The 24,594-nt window shown below is 39.9% G+C and overlaps 1 long non-coding RNA gene across 4 annotated transcripts; it reads right to left on the bottom strand.

Moving 5' to 3' along the window:
* Positions 1-7,384: 7,384 nt before the first annotated feature.
* LOC139080158 (uncharacterized) lies at positions 7,385-23,619 on the bottom strand. 4 transcript variants are annotated; one of them, XR_011534436.1, is made up of 4 exons: positions 23,541-23,619; positions 21,644-21,767; positions 9,327-13,561; positions 7,385-7,977 (listed from the first exon to the last, which is right to left on the bottom strand). It is a non-coding gene; the product is annotated as an uncharacterized lncRNA (long non-coding RNA). The 4 variants fall into 4 exon arrangements; XR_011534437.1 differs by lacking the exon at positions 23,541-23,619 and having other exon boundaries at positions 9,327-12,117; positions 12,363-13,561; positions 21,644-21,888; XR_011534438.1 differs by lacking the exon at positions 23,541-23,619 and adding an exon at positions 20,355-20,447 and having other exon boundaries at positions 9,327-9,460; positions 21,644-21,884.
* Between the last annotated feature and the right edge of the window lie 975 nt (positions 23,620-24,594).

Below are 24,594 nucleotides of genomic sequence, written 5' to 3'. Positions count from 1 at the left end.
TCCTCATTTGCATAAAAAGTGTCAGAGAATCTAAAAAAGTGAGGATCCACTCAGTTACATTAGCCCAACATTCTCCTTCTCTGACGATGAGAAATGACATATAATCCTAACTCATGATGTCTGTGGCTTTTAGTTAATGATGAATTTAAGAGGCTGTTCACATGAAGTTTAATATTACATGAAATATCAAGTGCCACGCAGTCATTTATCTGTTGAAGGTAACTCACTTTTTCTCTCTGCTCTTACTGGCAAAAATTAATCTATTCTGTCCTGTCCAAACACCTAGAGTATCTATGCAGATTCTTGGTCTGAGCAAGTCCTAATTCATGTCCATGCTTGAATATGCCCCAGGCGTACTGAATTGAAGACCATTTTGGCCTCGATTTGTCTCCTGTCTCTTGGGAGAGGATAGGACATTAGGAGTATAAAGGACCACAGTGGGAACACATTAAACCCTGGTTACATGTTATAAGATTACTACCAAATGGCGACAAAACCAAGATACCTCCACCCCATCCATATCCACTACCAGAAGGAATCCATTCATGGATAAGACTTCTCTATCCCAAATGGAAGCAAGATCACAATTTCTGGGGCATGTTACCACCAGCTCAGGGTTACATGTTCTAAGAGCAAGGCATGAGACCCGGGAGGAAAGATGTGACATTTTCATCGTTGCATAATTTTACTAGAATTGCAAACATGACTTTTGCAAGTAACCACGTTGCCTGAATCTTCATAAAAACTGGGAAAAATGTCATTTGCTCTTCCACTTTAGCTAGTCACTGTATTTGTCACTTGTCAGCTATGAGGTTCCATTATCTTTCTTCACATTGCCACGTTTATTCTTGATCCCTGCTCCAGGTAAGATGGATCTGAGAAACAAGAGGCTTGAAATAATTTGAAGATAAACTGAAGCTTTTTACTTATTATTTCTCTAGACTAAATAGATTATTTGAATTGCTCATTAAAACTAAACACCCTCTCATTAACAGTGAAGATGCTTAAGACCTTGAAGAAGTTTTTAGAGTTTGTTTTTTCTTAACCCAACCTAACAAACTAAATGAGTGCTGAAATCCCACTGCTTTTTCATGGCAGGAAACTGCAATACCTATACTTGAAGCATAAGTTAAGTGCCTTTCTAAATAGAAATAGGAGAATTAACTTTATTTCAAGGATATAAATTCAGGCTACCCTTTTATAATCAAAAGAGGGAGCCTTTGGACACCTAGGGAAATTCATAATACAACTAGGCTGCCATGGTAACACTCTGGAAACCTTTGTCATACGTGTGCCATGTTGTCTCTTCACATTAGAAATTGTCTGGAGAATATTGTTGTCTCTTGGGTTTGCAGGGGAGCTTGAGCTACATTTACTTGGTTGACTTCCTATCTTTTGTCCTCGCATTTATAGTAATTGAAGTAAAAAGATAGAAATGAGGGGAACTGAAAAACAGATAAGGAAACAGGAAAGAAGAGAGGAAGGACGGGGTGGGAAGGAAGAAGAGAAGGAACTTGAGAAAACAGCAGAAATAAAAAATATTATAAATCTCTTGTTTGTATAACTGTACTATTGAGTTGACGTGATAGCACTCAGATGATTAAATGTTTATCATACAATTAGGATTTCTTCCCATCTAAACTCTAACTCAGTTAACCAGATGATTTGGGAAAAAGAAAAACAAACAAATGGACTCCTGTTTGCCTTTTCTGAACTGAGATCTGCTGACCTGTGTTTGGTAACTGCTGACTTTCTGTAGCCTCCAGTTGACTTCCTTGCCAAGGGGAGAGATTTGCAGGAAATACTCCACAAGATTCTACCTGATCAGGCCTAGTGGCCCAGGTCACTCAGCCACAAATAGGAAGGTTCAACAATCTGTTTCTTCAAGAACAAGTTTCCAGAACCTTTGTCAGAAAATCATCTACTACAAATTGTAACCCCATGTCAAAATCATTGCCATCAGATAGCCCCGTCCTTGGAAAAGAAGCTGTTCCCCAAAGTATTTATGAAGAGGGACAATGATTCATGTTTTGAGTCCTCCTGAAATGGTGCTGGAACTTCTCCTGGTGCTCTCCTTTCATTCTAGGCTTCTCCAGAAGAGTCTTATTTCCTTTATCTTGCATTGGGAGCAGGGGCTTTTGTTTTCTCATCAGGTGCCCTCCTAACTGGGTAGAGACCAGCAGGTATCTCCTACCCACAGAAAAATGCTTCAGAAAAGGGAAATAGGAATAAAGAAAGCCAGCTACTGGGACCCCTATGGAGACAGAAACTGTTCCCTTATGGCATATTTATAAAATATACACCCACTTAAATCACTTTGCTCAGAATCAGAGAACCTGACCTCTTGTAATTCTCAGTATTGTGTGGTGTTTCACTCAGGGCTGTCAAAGAGATCCCTAATTATTTCTCATTTGCCTCCGAATTAAATAGTCTTCACACTAGCATTCAGCAGCTCCACAGTGCACCCGAACTTACATTGCTGGGTTACCATTTAAGCTCCAGACAAATTGGACACCTGTCTTCCCATCTATGCCCTCTTTTCCTATAATCTATACATTGCTCTCGCTATTCCAGCTGCTTGGAGTGTCACCTCCTATGCCAGCTAGATCACTACAAATCTGACCCATGCTTCAAGACCCAGATCAGATCCTGTGCCTTTCAAGAAACCATTCCCAACCCACCAACGAATAAAATCTCTCCATCTTCTGAGCAGCACACAGTTCTGCTCCTTTCAATGGATGCCTCTCCCTCAACTTTCACTGTGTTCCTGTGTTTCTTTTACATATTCCACTTAGCTGCAAGGTCTTTGCAGACAAGGACTTTTTTTTCCAATGGATTTCCATCTCATTGTGTAATATTGAATTGGACACACTACGGTATAATTCTTTAGGTTTTATTTTCTGAATAAAGATGTAGTATAACTGAAATAAATGTTGGCAGGAAACATGGGAATGTAGACACAATTAAAAATATCCCATGGGACTCAGGCAGAGGGCAACAGAGTTCAAGGGAAAGAGATAAGAGAATGGCCCTCAGTCTTTCTTGTTGAGGGAATTTAATAGTAAGAAGATCCACATCTATGCAATTTTTATGCATTTGACTGTATATTTTTGCATAGCTTTTTAATCTATATATTACATATATAATGTGTAATATGTTAAACAGAATTGTATAGAATATGATATATTCTAACACAATTAGACCAGAAATGCTTTGTCTTAGTGGACAGATGTAATCAAATGATTGCTCTCCTGATGCCCTGGCAGCAAACGTCTTTGATTGGTCAGCTGAGAGAAAAGACAGCATAGAAAATGAGAGAATTCCTTTTGAACATCAGAGAGATTTGCCTTAGAAGTCACTAGCGTCCTCAATGAACTTAGACAAAGATTCAACTCCAAAATTTATTTCTCCACCTGTAATATGGACTAATAATGGCTCTACAAAAGGGGTCAAAAGGAAAAAAAGAAAAAGCTGAAAAGTAAATAGAATTTAAAATTCAGATCCTCTGCCACACCAGCCACATTTCAAGTGCTCAATATCCACAAGAGGCCAATGGCTGCCATACTGGACTTCATGGATGTAGAACATTTCCATCATTGTCAAAGTCCTAGGGGGCAGCATTGGTCCTGTTGGTCTCATTGCAGTCTTCCCCCAATGAGACAAAAGAGTCATGCAGAGTTCCGTAATGTAAAGAAAATGGAAACTTAGTGAAGCTTTCAAGAAAGGCTTGCACTGCAGCCTTAAATCTTTACACTTATGCATCATCTTGCTTTCCCTATTTGGAGAAGAATGTCCTAGAATTAATGGCTTTGATTCTCAAAGCTAAATCACTTTGATGTTACCTTATAGACTTATTGTTTTTTACTGATGTATTAGGGTATTAATTTCTTAAACTCTGCTGTCTTATTTTACTACTTAAAAATTATATGTTGTGAGAATAAATGGTACAGCACCAAAACCTAGATTTGTTGAATGGAACCACAGACAAAATAATGAAAAACTGTTGAATTTGTTGATGATTGTACACATTTTTATATTCATTCACACAAACACATCTGCAAATTCCCCCTCCCTCAAAGGATCCCTGGGCTCAATTTCATGTGGCAGGCACTCATTTCAAGATTGCGCACTTAGGGGTTTATGCAGCAGAGTTCTGCCCTTAGGCTGAGGTGCTGGGTAAACCCTCCATGTTCTGTGTTTTCATGGGTTCCGTGAAGATGCCTTCCCAAAAATGCATCTCCCAACACATCGGAAAGGGAGGGAAATCTGATCAGTGGAATTTTATTCCTGTTGCACAAGGGTTCATTGTCTGATGGAGTCACATTAACTTTTAACAATCTCTTCCTTATCCACACAAAAATTATTTTATGATAGCTTGAAAGAGATCTTACAGTTCATATTTCCAAATGTTAATTTTCTTAAAACCCTTCACAAGTTTTCCTTAGCCCAGGAATTAAACAAAGACTTTAACATTTTCTTTGACCTGTTTGCCTCAACCTTGACTTCCAAAATCCTTATTATGCTTTTTCTAGTGTACTTTTTATTAAATTTTTGCCCCCAGTTCTGAATTTCCATTCATTAAGAACAACTTTTTCTTCCTTCATCTCATTGGTTGTATTCTTTATGTTAACCTAATACTTCATATATCCTGCATCCAATTTTATTCTTTATTTTTAGCTTATTTTGTTGTCATTCATCATTTTTAAATGTGATTTGGTTCTAGCGTTTACTAGACTTTTATCTCTTTATTGGGGTTTCAATTTTTAAATTTTCTCTAAAATTTTAAGTTTTACCCTGTACAATCTGTTAATATCTTATTGTCAAAACAGTTCTAAGTGTCTTATTGTGACTCTCACATGGGAGGAATACCTTTCCAAATTCAGTAGGAAGAAGGGGTGACTTTTCCATGTGAATCATGAACTATTGGGTCATGCTCTGGTCTAAGGCTAACTTTGCCACTTGGGTCCTGGGTCTCCTTTCTCCAGCTACTCATGGACAAAACTCTCACCTGCTCTACCTCGTACCTCCCTCCACTGCCTCTATAAAAACTGAAAATAAACAAACGCCTCTTCTTTGACACTGTATCATTGGTCAGCTAATATTTCTTGTCTTCACTTGGTTTTTCAGCAAAATCTTTTGGAAGGAGTGTCTACTCAGTCAACATGTCTTCTCATCCTTCTCTTGGGAGTTTATACCATCCAAACTGGGCTCCTTTCCCAACTCTTCCCCCAAATGACTCTTCTATACGGGACCATAATGCATCCTGCATTACCCATTCAACCTTCCCTCTGCCCACTGTTTTTCTGACCACTAATTATGAGGCGGTGGGCAGCTGCTTTCAGGCAAGCCTGTCTGAATGGACAGGCGGTAGATAGTCTGTGAAAGTGGGGGAACCAGCTGCAAGATAGGTTATCAGGAAGACATCATTTGTGATTGAAGAAGGGGTGGGGATATATGCATACTATTTAGGGAGTCCGTCAACAAGATTGCTTTCAGTGTATAAGTATAGGAGATAGGAATGTGGAGCAGAGCTCTCAGTCTATACTTTCTTTTCTATTATTATTATTTATTTGTATTTTTATTATTAAAGGTACTGTTACTGGTCCAGAGAAGTAAAACCCTCACAGTTACTGTATAGCATTAAGCACGGTTTAGCTAAACAGATTACTACATCTGCACACTCTATTTTTATGTCAATATCACTAAACTAAAATAGATGTCTACTTTGTGAAATATTAAAATGCTGATCACAAGATTCAAAAGTGGATCTATGTTATTGCTAAGTTGTGTCCAGACTGAGAGAAAATATAAGAAATATATTTAGTTCCTTTAAGATGGAAAAGAGAAGGGTGTGGGAAGGTGAGATCAATGACAGACTGAGGGAGGGGAGGACTGTGTAGATGCTCACACAGAACAGTCTAGGATCAAGAAAGATAATGGGTTCTCACCTTACCCTCCAAACCCAGAAGATCATGCCTGGGCCAAAATATGAAAGAAGTTATTTGTTGAGACCCCAAGCTTGTTCCAAAAAGGATTTGTGTTATCTTAGTGTGGGGAGGGTTTTCTAAGAATTGGTGGATCAGTTTGTACCAAAAAGAATGGGAAGCAGGAAAACCCTCTTGAGATTCCTTCCAGATTCATAAATCTGCGAGAATGCTATGTATATTATTAGAGCTTTGTGAATGGTACATGGTTAGAAGTAAAACTGTGTTTCTCCTTAGCAAAACATCAGAAGTGCCTACTAATTAACTTGACAAGACTTCCAAATGTAATATGGTAGTAGTATGTTTCCCAGTCCAACCCTGACACCGTCTCTGGACTGAGAGAGGAAAATGGACAAAGAATGATTTGGAAAGTCAAGCCAGTGCCATTGATTATCACTGTGTCCTAGGAGACCCTTGTGTTCAGTCGATGTGCTGTTGGCCACTTCCAGAGAGGCAGTGGAGAGAGCACTGGAGAGAGAATCATCAACTCCCAGTCTTTGCCTAAACTTCAGCAAAGAAATTTGTGCTTATTAAGGAGGTTTTCTTAGGGACAGCATGGCAATATCTCTCACATTGTCTGAGACAGTCCTAGTCTATTGTTCCAGCATAGCTATGAATAATACACCCGTTTCATTCTAAAAAGTATCTCAGTTTTGTTGATAAATAATTTCGTTAACTTGCTCAGGGATCACTAACCTTTACTCACATGATTTATGCCACATCATTTCCCTCTTTGAGAGGAAAGGATAATTTAGAATATTTTTGATACACAGCACCCCACTCATTCTCTCACTCACACACTTGGTCTCAAATGTGCACACATATACATGCACACACACACACACGCACACGCACAAACACGTTTATCTCACTATAGCTATATTCCTTCATCCAGCAAGAGCTATCTTTCTTTTCTCAGCATGAAAAACTGCAAAATAAATAAAAGTTTTGAAAACGGATAGACAGAGTACAAATCTAGGATCTATCACTAGTTGTACAACCTGCTTTTGATTGCTTAAAGAATGAAAATATCTACCTCACTTGGCAATTGTGTGAACTGAGATATCATTTTTAAGATTCCTGGGACATAATAAGTCGTCAAAAAAGATGTGTCCCATTCCTTCTCACTGGACTGAGAGGCTCAATATCATTGAATTAAATGATGTAAATTTATGAAGTCATGGTTGATTTCATAAGTGAAATTCAATGTGGAATTGTGTGTATATACCTACAATTGTAGGTTCTTTTTTAAAAGCATCTTTCTTTGTTGCCAAAAATAACCAAAGTTTTGCTATCTGCATCTAGTTCCATGGGCTCAAAAAAGCACAATTTGACCTCATTCTGATGTGGGCTTGGCAAGCCAAGGAGTCAAAAGAAAGATTTCTTGAACTTTCAAGGTCTGGTATTAGTGCTCTTTTATTCAGAGAATAGGATGGGGACAGGGCCCATGGACAGTGAAGAGCCATAGCATGGGGACAGGACCCAGAGGCAACATGTTGAGGGTAGGGTTAAATTTATGAGCCTTGGGTATGTGAGTTATTTACTAGATAAAGGAAAGATCATGTAAAAAGTCATTAAAATGGTATCAGTGCAGATGAGGTCTGGGTATTGTGTGGTCGTATGAGTTTAGATATGAATCAGGTCAGGACGTCCTATACTTCCCAGAGGATGATATAGATCAGCATGTAGGCCAAGACAGCTTGGACTTCTCTTCCTGGGGCAGCCTTGATCCACATCATAAAATCTCCCCTGAACCCATTTGGCCTTGAAATCCGTTGGCGATATGGATGATGGCCCATCTTCTGTAACTACTTCCAGCCCTACAAAGTCATAAAGCTGTCCCTAAGTGGGGGCCATAGGGATATAGGCAAGAATTTCAGTGGACCAGAAGGTTGTGCCTGCGGAGTCCAAGGCAGACAAGGTATACAGGTCCCCTGGAGATGAGAGAATCATTTGACAAGAAGCTGCCCAGGAGTCAAAAATTTGTTGACATCTGGAAGACAAACAACAAAGTAGACAACAAACTATAGTAATAAATACAAGCAATGTGATTAACCCAATGAATAAAGTTTTGATAGTAGTCCAGAGACTGGGACCTGAACAGGAGTCCAACCAATCATTTAGAGATAGGGTAGGGTCAGACATGGATTTAATTTGGTGACTCATATTGAATAGGAGGCCAGAGATATTTTTGTGGTAGTCAGAAATATAGACACAACATTTGATTTTTATAATGGCACAAGTCCCCCCCTGTGCTGCCATCAAGACATCCAATGCTCATGATCCACCTGTGACAAGGCAAATCTAGTTAGTATTTGGTTGGTAGAGTTGAAGGAAAAGGTTTGATTGTAGCTAGGGAGCACCAAGGTATCAGAGGTGGATGGTGACCAGGAGACTTTATGATTAGTGATAGATGAATCTTGTAGAAGAGAAGAGCTAGAATCTAATATCCATGAATGGGTACTATAGCTTCTACTGAAGCATATGTTTTCTCTCTAAAATCACCCTCATTTTTTTTTTTTTTACAAAAGATAGACAAATTTAGATTAAATGGATTGCAAAATGAATTCACTTTCAGTAAAACTTGGTCCAATTATTTACTTAACTGAAGCAAGAACAGCAATCTGGTTTACTGGAACTTTTTGTGAGGAATCTCAGATTGAACTTTAAAGGCCTCTCAAGGCCAGGAAAGCCAAGCCAAGGACTTGTCATGAGATTTAGCCTGCAATACCTACAGCCTTGGGTGGATTTTTCTCTTCTTGAGGTCCCCCAAAATATTTTGAGGTTCCAGGCACCTGCCAGATAAGTGACCTTCCTTACTTTACAGGTAAGATTGCTGGAATCTCTGTAAACAAGGTACCAGGTCAATATTTTCAAGTGGCTTTATTCCAGAAAGTCAACCTTTATTCCTCAAAGGCTGTATTGTCATATCTGAGCCTGTATGTTTCTCTCAAATATAACATTCCAATCCAAACCTTGTTTATATAACCAATGTTTCCAAATATGTCCTGTTATAAGGAAAACAGATTTGTATTGAACTTATGCAAATAACTATATTGCCATGAAAATAAATATACTCACTAAGAATTTTTAAATTATGGAGTGATCAGGTAGAGAGAAAGAGGTAAATGTTTCAATTCTGTTCACAGATGTATAATTTCGCCAAATTGGTATAAATTATAGTTAGCATAAGAGAAAAGAGAAAAAGATTTTGTTAAATCTGAGAAAACAAAACAAAACGTCAAAAACTCAACAATATTTCAAACAAAAGTTATAAAAAAATGTAATCATCCTCATCAGTTCATTCAGTCCTGTGTAATTGATTCTTGATCTTAGTCTTACCTCAGCAGTTTCATGAGGTCATCAGTTTCTCTGTTAGACTTCTGCAATTTCTTACTCAGTTCAGTTTTATGACTTGAAATTTTATCAAAAACCTGTATTCTAGAATCCTGTGTCATAATCCTTTCCATGAATTCCTCAGAAAATGAAACATATTCGAAAAAGCAAAAGCATGAGAGTGAAATAGCAACTATCTGCAAATGACAAAAGACTCAAAGGGCAAATTGACAAAGGAACTTGGCTACTTTTGTGACATACAACACTTCAAGATAATAACTAGAATTATAGCTGACAACTATGGCATATCAGAGTTTTACAAATGTTATATAATTTTTACCAAAAAGACTTTGGAAGCTGTTTTTTTTCCCCCAAGTATGCAGACCATAAAACATAATTATTGTACCCAAAAACTCTTACCCATTTTCATCTATCTAAATTATTTGTTTCCAACAATTATGTTCAGATTACCCAGTAAACCTTCATGAGACATTAGACAAAATTAGCTATCTTGTAAATTTATTATTTTGCTGATTAATTTGTAAAAGACAGCATGCGTTTATTTGTCCAATAAACCCAGGCTGCATGTCTGCATCATATCCAAATACTGACTTTAAGGATACGCCTATTTGAATCAAACCAACAATCTTAAGCAAATTTTCATTTACCAAAGGTTAATTCATATCATGTTAACTTGAAAGACATTGGGTTAATTTCTACTGCATTTAGAATTTATGTAAGCACTTACTGTAAGCCAATTAAACAGAACTCTTAATTTTGGTCATACCATCTGGAGGTAAAAGACCGTACATATATAACATACATATAGGCACATATACACAGAGTCTCCACAGCTATTGTCTTAAAAATTACTGCCATGAATAAGGTAGAGTAATACAAAGCTCACCAGTTGTGAATCCAAATTTTGTTTTGAGCCTTTTTACTAATATTTGTGGATAAGACACTCAAGATGCTAGATTTTTTGTGAAGGCACTCTTGTGACTGTTTTTTCCTTTTTATTTTTTGTTTTTTTCTTCAGTCCTAGGAATTAGTCTTGGGCTATATAGTTCCTGGAGAGGCAAGATGATAATCCTTTTTCAGATACAGGAAGTTGGTGGAATCTGATCTGCTTTACCTGTCTTGGAAGGATTTTCTAAGGAAAGTTGCTCTTGATTTCTCAGAAACTGGGTTGTAACTCAAATGATGGTATATGTTCACCTACCTGTTCAACTACATCATAAAGGCATAGAGAAACTACTCAAGTTTTCTTCCAGGTGGAGTTTCTGAGGCATAACCCAATCAATTAAAAATATTTCCAACTGGTTAAAATGTACCTGACGGATCAGTCTCCAGGGATGTTTGGGGCATTCCCCATCGTGATAAAGCACTGTCAGTGTCTGAATGACAGTGGGCCAGAGAAAGGGTGCAGACCTTGATTGCAGCTGTCAATGTATATAAGATTTAGTCAAGTCCTTCTCAGCCCTGGCACTTAATCCCTGAGCCAGCACAAGGTGAGCCTGGGAAGCAGGAGGCAAAGTCCTGGAGCTGGCTGGGGGCTTGTGCTCTCTGTGCCATGGTTGACAGTTAAGTCCCTGGCAAAATGTTTTCAAGTTTTCAAGTTTACAGAAGGTCGAGGTTCTGCTCAGGTCCAGCTCGAACTTAACCTCCAACTTGGTGACAACAGAGGAGGCAATGAATGGAAATAGACAAAGAAAGGAAAAAAGAAGCCAGGCCTTACTCTCATGGCCTCTTCCCAAGAGTTATCAAGATAAGAGTCACACAACAATTCCCATGTTGGGCACACAACATTGGCAGGACAGTTTACAGAATAAATTACAGGTCTCCTATCCTCATAACCAACACAGTACACTAGTGGACTAGTTCCCAGATTTAGGGGATAAAGTCCTACAACTGTTCCCAATGTGAGTGTGCACCCAGATGGTCCTATTGGACCCCAGATGACCTTGCCATAAGCGTAAGGACTCCAGATGGAGGGGAAGTTAGACACGTGAAAAATTGCTCTGAGTTCAGGGTCTTGATTTAGGGCCATGAATGCCCAAAAATAAGGCATTTCAGACCATTTTCTCAGGTAGCAGCAAAATAAGTCTACTTAAATAATAATATTACAGTTTATGGTGCCATTCAGGGGCTGTGTTTCCTCATTCAGAGTGTATTGAGGCCAAAAAGTACTACAGTAAAAAAAATAAGTCTCTTTTTCTTTAGATCTTGTAGATCGAATTTTGCCCAGTTATTTAAAAGGCAACCCAAAGGTGAGTCCTTAGGAATGGAATTAGAAGCTCCCATGGTCCTAGGAAGCAAAAATACAAGAGAGATGAAAGGAAAGGGTCCATTACCTTGAAAGTCCCCCCTGAACCTAGGGCAGCATTCTACCCATTGTTCTGCCTGTGGGGTTCCTGTAGCAAGAGGTGATAGGGGTGCTCCCCTACATTACATCCTTTGTATATCTTCCCTATTATGCCTGGAAGTAATAGGTGCCTGGTGAATGTTCCAAGAGATAAAAGAAGAATAGTGAAAAACAGTGAAGAACTTTCCTCCAGGCTAGGGGACATTCTACCCAATTGCATCCTGGAGCCATTCTCCCAAGAAGGGGTTCCCATACTCAACCAAAGATTAGAGTTTTGTACTTTCCTTGAACTGGAGTCTCAGTTGGGACTTTCACATGCTTCAGGGTATGATCAGGAGCCACAGGGAGGGATCCCAATCCAGCCTTGGGAAAAGAAACCTGCCATGGGAGTCTTGGAGATTGGCGACCATCCTAATGATTTAAGTGGTAAACCTGTGTCCATGTAAAATTTATATATTAGAAGTAGGATTAGGAAGGAATGGATGAAATCATTCTTCATCACCCTCAGGCTTAAGGTATTGGTTCTCTTTGGGCTGAATGCCATGGTTTGCCCCATAGAGTAGCCATGGGCAGCAAACGTGGATTCATACGGCTGTCTGAGCAGATTCCCAATGAAGAAGTGAATTTAGATCCATCCTTGAAAAAGACAAAGGCACAAGGAAGAAAAGTCCACTTACCAGAACTTAAGCTCACAAGCTGGTGAAGCAAAATCCCCGTATGGGCCCACGAAGAAATGATGTGGGCTCAGTGAACCAAGGAGTCGAAAGAAAGATTTCTTGGACTCTCAAGGTCTGGTAGTAGTGCACGTTTACTCAGAGAATAGCATGCGGACAGGACCCATGGGCAGTGAAGAGCTGCTAAACATTGAAGGTAGGGCTAAATTTATCAGGCATGGGTATGTGAGTTCTTTTTATTAGACAGAGGAAAGGTCATGCAAAAATATATTAAAATGGTATCATTGAGGGCAGGGTCTGGTTACTGTGCAGTCTTATAACTTGAGATATGAATTAGGTCATATAGATCAGCATGTAGCCCAGAACACCTTGGGCTTCTCTCCCTGGGACAGCCTTGACCCAGACCAATTTAAGTTTTAAATTTCAGTGTTTTTCTGAGCCATTCCAGCCCTTGATAGAAGAAACTAACCTCTTGTGTTATTTTGGAGGCCCATAAGTCGCCTAGAAAGTCCTTCTTATAGTTTATGTTGAAACCCTCAGCAGTGATCCTGATTCAAACCCATCTCTCTGCATAGAGAGGTGTTAGTCAGCCACTGACTCCTCCTAGGACCCTGGAGCCTTAAAAGCTTACTTCAAGATTACTCAGTTTATGAGTCACAGAGGAGAGACTTTGAGCCAAAGTCTGTCTGACTCAAAACCTTATTAGTTATTGAATGAAGTTCTTTCTTTCTCTTTTCCCCGAAAGTCCACAGCTTCCTTCAGGGCTTGCTTGATTTCTTTGATATCTGCATCTCAGAAGCAACATCCCTTTTGACTCCCTAACATTAGTATTGATTATTAATATATCTCGACCATTATTAGATGAGTGGGAATGTCTGCTTCCCTGTGTCCCCCTCTCTTCCTTCCTCCGTCTTTTCTTTCTTTGTTTCTCTCCCTTATTTCTTTCCTCCATCTATCCATTTATTCATTCATCCATGTTTTTTTTCTTCCATGTGAGTATTCATTCATTCGCTGGCTTATTTCACTTAGTGTAATTCCCTCCAGCTCTGTCCGTGTTGCGGCAAATGGGATGATTTTACCTTTTTTATGGCTGAGTAGTATTCTGTTGTATATATATATATATATACACCACGTCTTCTTTATCCAATCGTCAGTCCATGGACACTTGGATTGTTTCCATGTCTTGGCTATTGGGAATAGTGCTGCAATGAACATAGGGGTGCATATGTTACTTTGGATTGTTGATTTCAAGTTGTTTGGGTAAACAACAGTAGTGAGATTTTTGGGTCATATGGCAGTTCTATTTTTGTTTTTTTGAGTAATCTCCATACTGTTTTCCATAGTGGCTGCACCAGTTTGCATTCCCACCAGCAGTGTATGAGGGTTCCTTTTTCTCCACACCCTCTCCAACATTTGTTATTTTTAGTCTTAGTGATTATAGCCATGTTAAGTGGGGTAAGGCGGTATCCTAGTGTAGTTTTGATTTGCATTTTCCTGATGATTAGTGATGTTGAGCATCTTTTCAAGTGTTTATTGGCCATCTGTATATCTTCTTTGGAAAAGTGTCTCTTCATATCCTCTGCCTAGTTTTTGATTGGGCTGTTTGTTTTTTTTGTTGTTCATTTGTGTGAGTTCCTTATGTATTATGGAGATTAACCTCTCACTGGATATACAATTTGCAAATATTTTCTCCCAATTGGTGAGTTGTCTTTTTGTTTTGATCCTAGTTTCTTTTTCCTTGCAGAAGCTCTTTAGTCTGATGGATTCCCACTTGTTTATTTTTTCATTTGTTTCCCTTGTGTGAGAAGACATGATACTTGAAAAGATCCCTTTAAGTTCCATGTCAAAGAATGTACTACGTATATTATCTTCCAGGAGTTTTATTGTTTCAGGACATATCTTCTTGTCTTTGATCCATCTTGAGTTTATTTTTGTGTATGAGCTGAGATAATGGACTACTTTCATTCTTTTCCATGTGGCTGTCCAGTTTTCCCAACACCAATTATTGAAGAGACTATCTTTTCTCCATTGTATGTTCTTGGTACCTTTGTCAAAGATTAGCCATCTGTAGATGAGTGGTTTTATTTCTGGGCTTTTGGTTCTGTTCCATTGATCTGTGTGCCTGTTTTTGTAACAGTACCATGCTGTTTTGATCACTATGGCTTTGTAATACCTTTTGAAGTCAGGGATTGTGATGCCCCCAGCTTTGTTCAGACTAAATGCCCCCAAAGAACTCAAGGGAAGTTTTAGAAGCATTTAACTATTTCTCCAAATTGTTTTCTATTGTTGTTGTTTGTTTGTTTTTTGTTAAGAAATGAAATCACCAAGCATCCTGAACCAGACCAAGCCCCACAAGAGGGGCATCTGCACAGAAGAACCAACTGAGCCTGTGCAAGTGAATTCCAACCTCTCCCTTTAGAATATTCATTCTCCATCTGAAATAAAAGGCCCCTGCTCACTCAAGCTCAGGGAGAACCTGGACTTTTGCAATGATTCTGTGTGATCTCCTATTTGCTGAAAATAAACCCTACTTAGTGTGGCAACTAATTCTGGTGGAAAGTCTGACTTTAACTCACCAGGAAGCAAAGCCACTTTGTTTTGGTAACAAATTTGGCAACCCAGGTGGGACACCCTTCTTGGTGGTTGTGCCCCTGGCTTGATATCACTGCCCCAATGGGAGACCATTCGCTCCACTGAGTGCTTTTCTTGGAAGGTGTTTCAATGGATGTAAGTGATGCTGACCCCATGACACAGCTATAAGAGTTGTGTTTTAAGTTGTCGCACAAAGTATGTTTAACCCTGGCTCTGTCTTTAGGGGATTCAAGTCTCCTCTGGCTGTCTTTGAGGGTTTTAGTCCCCTCTGGCTGGTTAAGCCTGAGTCAATTCAAGTCTGTTTTATAAGATTAAGAGGAGCCAGCCCAGTGGCGCAGCAGTTAAGTTCACACATTCCGCTTCTCCGCGGCCCAAGGTTCGCCGGTTTGGATCCCGGGTGCAGGCATGGCACGGCTTAGCAAAAAGCCATGCTGTGGTAGGCCTCCCACGCATAAAGAAGAGGAAGATTCGCATGGATGTTAGCACAGGGCCAGTCTTCCTCAGCAAAAAGAGGAGGGTTGGCAGTAGTTAGCTCAGGGCTAATCTTCCTCAAAAAAATAAAAAATAAATAAAAATAATAAGATTAAGGGACTATAGGACCTGGCTTTTGGAGGGGCCCAATGTTTTGGGTCAAGTGAAATGCAAGTGACCAACACTTGACTAGTTGTTAATGGGTTTAGTCCCCTGTGGAGTTTGAGCCTTCTTTGGAATGGTGAGGTGGGGGTTTGAGGCCCTCGCTGGAGTCACTGAATCTGCCTTTTGGGTGTTCAAAGCCCCCTTGGAATATGTGGGCTTGAGGCCCCTCTGAAACTGCTGAGTGTGTGTAATCTATGTCTGTGTCTCTCACTGAAGGAGAGGTCCTTGTGTGGGGTTAAATTCCCTCAAGAGTTGTTGAGTCTATCTTTGTGCTCAGGGATGCTGACATTGATCACTGAGTGTGGATTTGAGCCCCTTTTGTGTTTGTGTTGTGTCTGTGAAAGAAGGAGGGTTCCCCTTAGGTGGGGTTAGATTCCCCCTGGAGATTTAGTTACTTGGCTTGGGTCTAGATTCAGGCTACTAGGGTACTAAATCTTCTCTGGGGAAAATCTGCATAAGGTGCCCCTGGGAGGTTGAAAACAGACTATAAGAAAAGACTCCAGCTCTTTTCACCCTTCTCCAGACACTCTCAGGCTGTGACGCTCTCAGCTGGTGGCAGTGGTGGCAGCAACGAGGGGAAGGTGTCCAGGATGTGGTACAGGGTTTCCCAGTGCACCCTGCCTCATCAAGGCAGCAGCTGCAGCTGCAGGAGATGTGACCAGAGGGCAGGTGGGTGCCCAGGTGCAGGTACTCTGCACTCCACTTGGCCCAGCCTGGCTTGACCCAGGGGCCATGAGCAGCAGCAGAAGCGATGGAAGAGGCTCTGTGCCTAGTGGCTTCACTGTGGATTGGACACTGAGACAGAAGAGGAGCCAAGAGGGCTGTTGGCATTTTGCCAGTATAAATAGGCTTCTAATTCAGGGATGATACTGGCCCTTTCATTTACAAGTGAAGAGCACACACCAGAGGATTGAGGGCTGACTCAGGGGAATTCATAAACCTGACAAAGGGCCTGTTAACTACCTTCCTCACAGTCAAGGAAAAGTCAGCCATTCTGTTAAAATCCAGGAAATAAGCAGATAGTGGATGTGTCCCTGAGTCAGAAATTCATGCACCCAGTGGGAAAACCTTGCCCAGAACTGAGCCCAGGTGGAATCCCAATGACCCTGATGACTGAGAAAAGCTAGGACATTTTTGGGGTGTGCTTTTGTAAGCCATACAAATGGTAGGCCAGCCACCGATTAACTGGTTTAACTTAAGAGAGGTCCAACATGGTCCTGAGGAAAACCCTTCTGCCTTTTCTTTTCAGAGGCTAGGGGCCTCCCTCAGGAGATATACAAATTGGGACCCTTGAGGCCAAGGGCAGTACAGTGGTTCTTAAAAGCTATTTCTTATCTTAAAGTGCTCCAGACTTCTATAGGAAATGCCACATTTTGACTACACACATCCTGATACTAATTCTGCACAGCTAGTAGAGGCCACTTCCAGGGTGTTCAACCACTTGGATGAAGCTAGGGAAAAGAAGGATGATAAAAAGATGGAGAGACAGGTGGATCTGCTCCTAGTAGCCCTCCAGACTGCTCAAGGTAACCCCAGGAAGAAGATAAAGACATCAAGAATGTGTCATGCTGGCTCCCAATGGGGGACCAGAAGGCCATCAGAATAGTTGAGGACTAATCAATGTGCATACTGCTGTCAGGAAGGGCCTTGGTGGGGGATTGTCGGAACTGTTCCCTGAGAGGGAGGTGATTGAACAGGACTGGGTCACACCAACTACCCTTGACTACAGATGAGATGTGGTGGGGCCATGAGGCTACCCTGTTGGACCCAGGCAACCAAATTCTCATCTCCAGTGAGGATCAATGTGAGACCTTGACAGTGTGAGGCAAGCATGTGAAATTCATGCTCAATACTGGAGCCACATTTTTGGTGTTGAATACCCAAAAGGGAAACACTTTCAATAAAAAGTATGAAATAAAATGCATATCAGGAAAAGGAGAGGCCAAAAGGTTTTTTGAGCCCTTCACCTAGGAAATAGGATCCAAAATGCTGAAGCATTCTTTTCTATATGTACAAGAATGGCCTGTTCCTCTTCTAGGGAGGGACATACTATCTAAGTTATGGGCTTTAATAAGCTGGGAACAAGATAAGATAAAATAGAGATCCAAGTCTCTAAAAGTTGGGGAATTGAGCTCATGATCCTATTGCAAGATACAACAGCACCTGAGAAGGAAAAGATTCCCTTAAATGTTTAAGCCAAGTTAATTTGGAAGTATAGACATGAGGGCAGGTAGGATCAGCAGCCAGTGCCCCAGTTGTAAATGTGGAATAAAAACAAATAGATAGTTGGCCTCAGGTCAAACAATACCCCTTGTAGCCAGCGGCCATAAGAGGAAACCTTCTTGTAATTAACAGATTTTTAGAACAAGAATTGATCAGGCCATGTAGATCCCCATGCAGCATTCCCATTTTATCTGTTAAAAAGCCAGGAATTAGAGAATATAGATTTGTTCAAGGCTTAGGGCTGTCAATGTAGCAGTAGGAAACAGTCATCCTATAGTCCTAATCCTTATGCCCTGTTAGTTAATCTCTCTTGGGATAGCAGGTTTTGTACAGTGCTGGATTTAAAAGATGCTTTGTTTCTTCATCCCGTTGGATCCTCACCACCCCCCAAGGTGATGTCTGGTCACCCTGCCCTTCCCTCAGCAGAAATCCTGCTGGGTCAGTGTGATATTGTGATGTATAAGAAATATATATTTTGTCTTCATTTCATTTCTGACACAGAGCTCCTAAAACCCTTGTGATTGCTTAAACAAGAGACATATGGGCATCTTTGGTTGAAAAAATACTTTTTCCTCAGTTCCTGAAATAACTCTAGAGGAATAAAGGTGAAATGGGTGTCTTTTGTTATTAATAACAAGCCGCTTTCAAATATACCTAAATTTATGTCAATAAGGTGACTTTTAGAAAACCCCTAAGGGTGAGGGCTAGTTCCCAGTGGAACCAATTATGTTATTAGAGGATTGGAACTTCCAGCCCCATCCCCCTCTCACCACCTCCGGTGTGGGGAGAGGGCTGAAGATTGAGTTCAATCCCCAATGGTCAATGATTTAATCAACCATTCAATGAAGGCTCCATTAAAACCAAAAAATATGGTGTTCAGATGGCTTCTGGCTTAGTGAAAATGTACAAGCTCGGGAGAGTGGCATGCCCAGAGAGAGCCTGGAAGCTCCACATCGCTTCCCACGTATCTTGCTCTATGCATCTCTTCCATCTGTCTAAGTTGAATGCTTTCCTGAATTCTGTGAGCTGCTCAATTGAATTAATCAAACCCAAGGTGAGTGTCATGCGAACCTCTGATCTATAGCCGGTTTGTCAGAAGCCCAGGGGACAACCTGGATTTGCAATTGTCATCTAAAATGGGAGGCAAGGGATTGTCTTTTGGGACTGAACCCTTAACCTGTGGGATCTGATGCTATACCCGGGTAGATAGTCTCAGAATTAAGTTAAATATGTTGAACTTCTTAGCCAGTAAGGGAAATAAAGTGTCTAAAGAGAAGGCACACACATCTAAAGAGACTATAAAGTATTTGGGGTTTGTCATTTCAAAAGTGCAATGCAGCCTTCCTCAAGAGAGAAAAATGATAATATGTCAACTTGCTCCACCAAAACTCATAGACGGCTACAAGGACTCTTGGGGATGACTGGCTTTTGCCACATTTGGACCTCTAACTTTGGTTGATTGCTAAACTTCTCTATGACAAACTACAGGGGCCAGAAATGGACCCCTTTGAATGGGATCAGCTATGTGACCAAGCTTTCAATAAGCTTAAAAACTTGCTAATGGAAGTGCCTGCACTAGCCTTACCAGACTTGAGCAAAACATTTAACCTGTATGTTTATGAAAGACAGGGAATAGCTGCAGGAGTGCTAACCCAAATGTTGGGATCCTTACAAAGAGTTATAGCCTGTTTCTCAAAGCAGTTAGACACCACGGTGAAAGGATGGCCCCCATGCTTGAGAGCTGTAGCTGCCAGCTGCCTCTTCATCAAGGAAGCAGAAAAACTGACTATGGGCTTACCCATTATGGTGTAAAACTCTCACCAAGTCTCTAGCCTAGAGACTAAAGGACATTTCTTGGAAATAATCTTTGTTAAACACCTTGTGCAGACTTTTAAAGGTTTGATATGCTGTCCTAAAGTTTAAAAAAAGTAGCTGTGGAGTCTTTGTGTATAGGTGTCTATGTGTACATTATGTATGTTTGGTGTTTTATCTCTGGATAGTGTAATTTCAAAAAAAAACTATTTAGTTGGTTTAAAGTAAGTGCTTATATAAATTATTTCTAAATGCAATGGAAACTAACCCAAGTGTCTTTCAAGTTAACGTGATATGAAATAATCTTTGGTAAATGAAAGACTAACTTTGTTGGTTTGATTGAAATAGGCTTATTCTCAGAATTAACAACATTGGATATGATGCCAACATATGTCCTGGGTTTACTACTCAAATAAGCTCATGTTATCTCTGTTAAAAAACTGGACAGCAAAAACAATAAATTAATTTGATAGCTAATTTTGTCTAATGACTCATGAAGGTTTCACCAGTAATCAAACTATAATTGTTGAGAGGAAATGATTTAGATGCAAGTGAGATAGTTATAGATAGAGCCTGTGGATTATAGATAGAGCCCTGATGGCCTAGTAGTTAAAGATCAGTGCTCACTGCTTCTGTGGCCCAGGTTCATTTCCCAGTCCTGGAACCACACTGCCTGTCTATCAGTTGCCATGCAATGGTGGTGGCTCACATAGAAGAACTAGAAATACTTACAAGTAGGGTATACAACCATGCCTTTAGGCTTTGGGGAGGGAAAAAAAGAGGAAGATTGGCAACAGATGTTAGCTCAGGGTGAATCTTTCACTGCTAAAGAAAAAGAGACATTATAGATAAAATTTAGCAAAATTTTAGCAAAAATTATAGCAATAATTTTATGGCATGTGTATTTAAAATAATTTCCAAAATCTCTTTGGTAATTTGAATCTTTGAAATTTTGCTAGGTTAAATTAAATGATGGAAAATTCATTGACTATCTAGATCATCTGAAAATAAGATAAAGTATTAGACATTAATTACTAGAAATAGGTTTGTTGACATCTGGCTTCTTATTACAGAGAAACTAAAGACCTTTGGGTCTATTAGTAAGCGTCTTGTGTTTTTATTAGAAGATTGTACTATGAAGCAACATGTTTCTAGAAATCGTGAAAAGTATTCATAAAGTTGCTAAGCCGTAGAATGCTGATATAAACCACAGTTCAGGGGGCAAGCCCAGTGGTGTAGCGGTTAAGTTCATGTGCTCCACTTTGGCAGCCTGGGGTTTGCCAGTTTGGATCCTGGGTGTGGACCTACACACTATTCACCAAGCCATGCTGTGGCAGCATCCCACATAGAAGAACTAGAAGTACTTACATCTAGGATATACAACAAGGTACTGGGGCATTGGGGATAAGAGAAAAGTGGAAGATTGACAACAGATGTTAGCTCAGGGCCAATCTTCCTCACCAAAAAAACATATATATAGCATTAAAAAAGACAGTCATAACTGCTTACTTCTTAGTTTTCACTAAAAATTAAAGTGTGTAAGGGTTGAAAATTCTAATTAATGTATGTGAGTAAAGCTACTAAAAATTAATAAGGAAAACATCTCTGTATTCAAGGAAAGTAAGATGTATGCTTTCAGTAAAAAAAGGTATTATAAAGAATGGAAATATTTTTGTTGTTTTTTAAGAAAGATAACTTTGTCCTAAAGTACTAAATGGAAATAATGAGAGTGTGGGACAAATTTTGAGTGTAAGAAGAATGTTATAGAAGGTTTGTGGAAGAGGAACCTCAAGGAGACAGTTTTGTGCATGGTCAAGTTGGCTAAGATTAAAATGAATTTAATTAAGTGAATGAGTTTTAATTGTCAAAAGTAAGCTGTTACAAAATTAGAATTTGGTGTTTTCCTTTCTTTTTTCTCCTCTTAAAAGGATAATTCTCTTAAACTTTTAGTCTACTCTTGATAAAGAGATGATGACTCCTGCTCCCAGTAGGAACATTAAAAGTTAGAATGGCTAGCTTACCGTGCAGTGTTATAGATAGCTTTATTGTCATCGATGCCTTTGTGTTCTTCTGTCACATCATAGCCAGGAGGAGTCTGTGCCTTAGATAATACATCTTGCTTTTTCTATGTTAGTGCTAGTGGCACTATAGAAGAGAATACAACCGGGTTACTGGAAAAGGCCACTTGGCTAACAGAAAGAAGCCAGACAGACCACCCACTCTTGGGCCTCTTAATAGCTATCTGTCTTATCTTGCTCTCTGAACCCTTCATATTTAATTGTTTGGTACAATTTGTGACTAAGCACATTGAGAACAGATGGTTGTTACCCAAGGATATGAATAACTCCTGGCTATGCCTGATGAAGTACAGACCCATCTTAGATTAGCTGTGAAAAAATTCTGCTCCTCTACCGGTCCCTATGACAATACCCATGCTCAGCAGGAAGCAGTTACAGACAATGGACCTTCAGTCTGTGCCCCTCAAGAATGAGGATCAGGGTGAATCTAGAGGAGGGATTTTGTCACCAATTGCCTCAAGGAAGTAAAGAGAGGTTTTGGAAGCATTTCACTGTTTCTCTTAATTGTCTTTTTATCTGTTTACTTTGTTTTGTTATGTTAAGAGATGCAATCACCAGCCACTCTGAACCAGACTGAGCCCCATTGCAAGAGCAGCACATGCATGGAGGAAAAACTGAGCTTGCACAAGAAAATGCACCCCTATCTCTTTTGAATATTCATTCCCCATATGAGATAAAAGGCCCCTGCTGTCCTGTGCATAGGGAGAGCTGCCACTTTGGAGATGATTCTCTGTGATCTTCTATTTGCTGCAAATATACCTTACTTTGTGTGGCAACTACTTCTGGCGGACAGTCTGATTTTAACTCATCAGAAAGCAAACCTGTTTCAGTTTGGTAACAGTATCACAGAGCAATATGCCCTCCACAGGAAGAGCACCTTTCTCCAGCTTATTATCCTTGTCCCAGCCAGTGTCTATCTCTCTGAGATTTGGCCAGGAAATATTCTGAGAAAAAAAAAATGTGTGTTTGCTTAGAAACATCAATGTTGTGTCAGACAAAGAAAGCCAGCATTTTGAGACTTTTGGCTTGAAGTGAGCTGGGTAAGGGTCCTGGATATATCAACTGATCTGGGTCAGATCACTTAACTCTGACCTTAGTTTTTCCTACAGTGAAACAGAAATAATAAATAGTCCATTACAGATGCCTTGGATAGGCAGGTAGAAGATAGCACTGAATTCTCTAAGGGAGTTCCCATAGCTCTCAGAGAAAGGAGGTGCAGAGTGGAGACAAATCAGAGAAGGAGTCCATAGGAAACAGATGGAAGAGAGAACAGATTCTCTGATGATTTCCTGCTCTCATGAAAGCATAAAAGGACTGGCCACATGCTTCACCGCAGTGCCCACTGATGCACTTAGACCTGACAGAGCCATTTAATCAGACCACTCTGAGAGAAGCACCCTCTGCCTCACAGTGGGAATCAACATTGTTTTCCTGCAGTCAGGGTCAATTCTCTTTGCTGTTGTCCTCATAGGTAATGTTAGTGTTACTCATCTGACTCCAGGAACTTTTTTTTTCACATTATCCAGAAAGAGGAAGACTTTGTGTTAGTGAACTCGGTGTTCCTTCATTTGGACATACAAATTTTAATTTTTTTCTTATCTCTAAATGATTCCCTTGGTCCAGTAACGTCATTACTATGACCCAAGAGATAATAGTAAGCCAGGTCAGAGCAGGGCCCAGCCTATAGGGGTATAGTGACCACCACATGTGTGGACAGGAAGAAAAGATTAGGTGAGGCCATTATTAAAGGCACAAGAAGACAAATGGCATATGACTGACTGAGCCTCCCCACCCTGCCCCCACCACAACAGACCTTGTCACTGAGGGGGAAATAGACTACCTGATGACACGGAAGCTCTGGGAGATGGATGAGACAGAGGGATCAAAGCTCACAGAGGCTTCTAGGGGTGCAGTGGGAGGGCAGGACACTGTGTGTGGATGGTGGGCGTGGAAAAAAGCAGAAAGCAAGGCAGTCAGGTGTGTTATGACTGGCTCTGTAATGACCCGGAGCAACTTCCTGGCTAAAGGATCTCTTCCCACCAAGGGTACAACCGGTGTCCATAAAGCATCATTATCGCTCAGGGTCCTGCACTAAGCAGGCTTCTGTGAAAATAACAAGACAAGTGTAAGTAACCGAGTTGCTGGCTCAGAACTGACCTCGAGAGGCCATCATGGTCATTCCCTTGTCTCCAAGCAGAACTGCAAAAGTTACCGTAGAATGGTAGAAAAAAATCAGTGTTTACCTTTTCTTATGAATCCTAAAGTGGGTTCCAAAACCTCTATGGGTAACATGCTGTGATGTTTTACAATCTTAATGCTCAGGAAGTTCTTTCTTATGCTAAATTTATGACGTCCTGGATTCAACTTAAGTCTACTGTAGAAAGTCTTTGCCTAGGATGGAAGTGTGTCTCTGTTTATATGTGTGCACATATTTATCCTTAGGCACATCAATTTTGTCTTTTTAAACGTGTATCTAAAATTTAAGAGTAATACAATAACTTGACAGCGTATTTTTAAAGACAAAATAATTTTAAAATCATCAATAATCTTAATGTTGGAACCTAATTTTTTTTTATTTTTTTGCTTTTGGACATATTTTTCATAATTAATTTTACATCAAAGGTGAAAATTTTATCCTGTAATTTCTAAGACAGAAAGTTATCATGAAATTTTTATATTATACCTTTTTATGATTTTATTTGGTTTTGTGTTTATTATACCTAGGGGATATGGAACATCCCTTTAAGTGGATGTACCATCGTTTGCTAAGGTATTGCTCCATTTTGAACATTTTGATTTTTTCAAGATATTTCTCAATATTTTTACCTGAGGATAATTTATTTTTTTTTTATTTAAAAGATAAGAACTTTTAACATGAGATTGCTCTTCTAAAC

Source organism: Equus przewalskii, chromosome 28 (genome assembly GCF_037783145.1).
Source record: "Equus przewalskii isolate Varuska chromosome 28, EquPr2, whole genome shotgun sequence".
NCBI lineage: Eukaryota > Metazoa > Chordata > Mammalia > Perissodactyla > Equidae > Equus > Equus przewalskii.
Note: the sequence above shows the minus strand (reverse complement) of the source record. Positions and strands in the feature narration are given on the sequence as shown.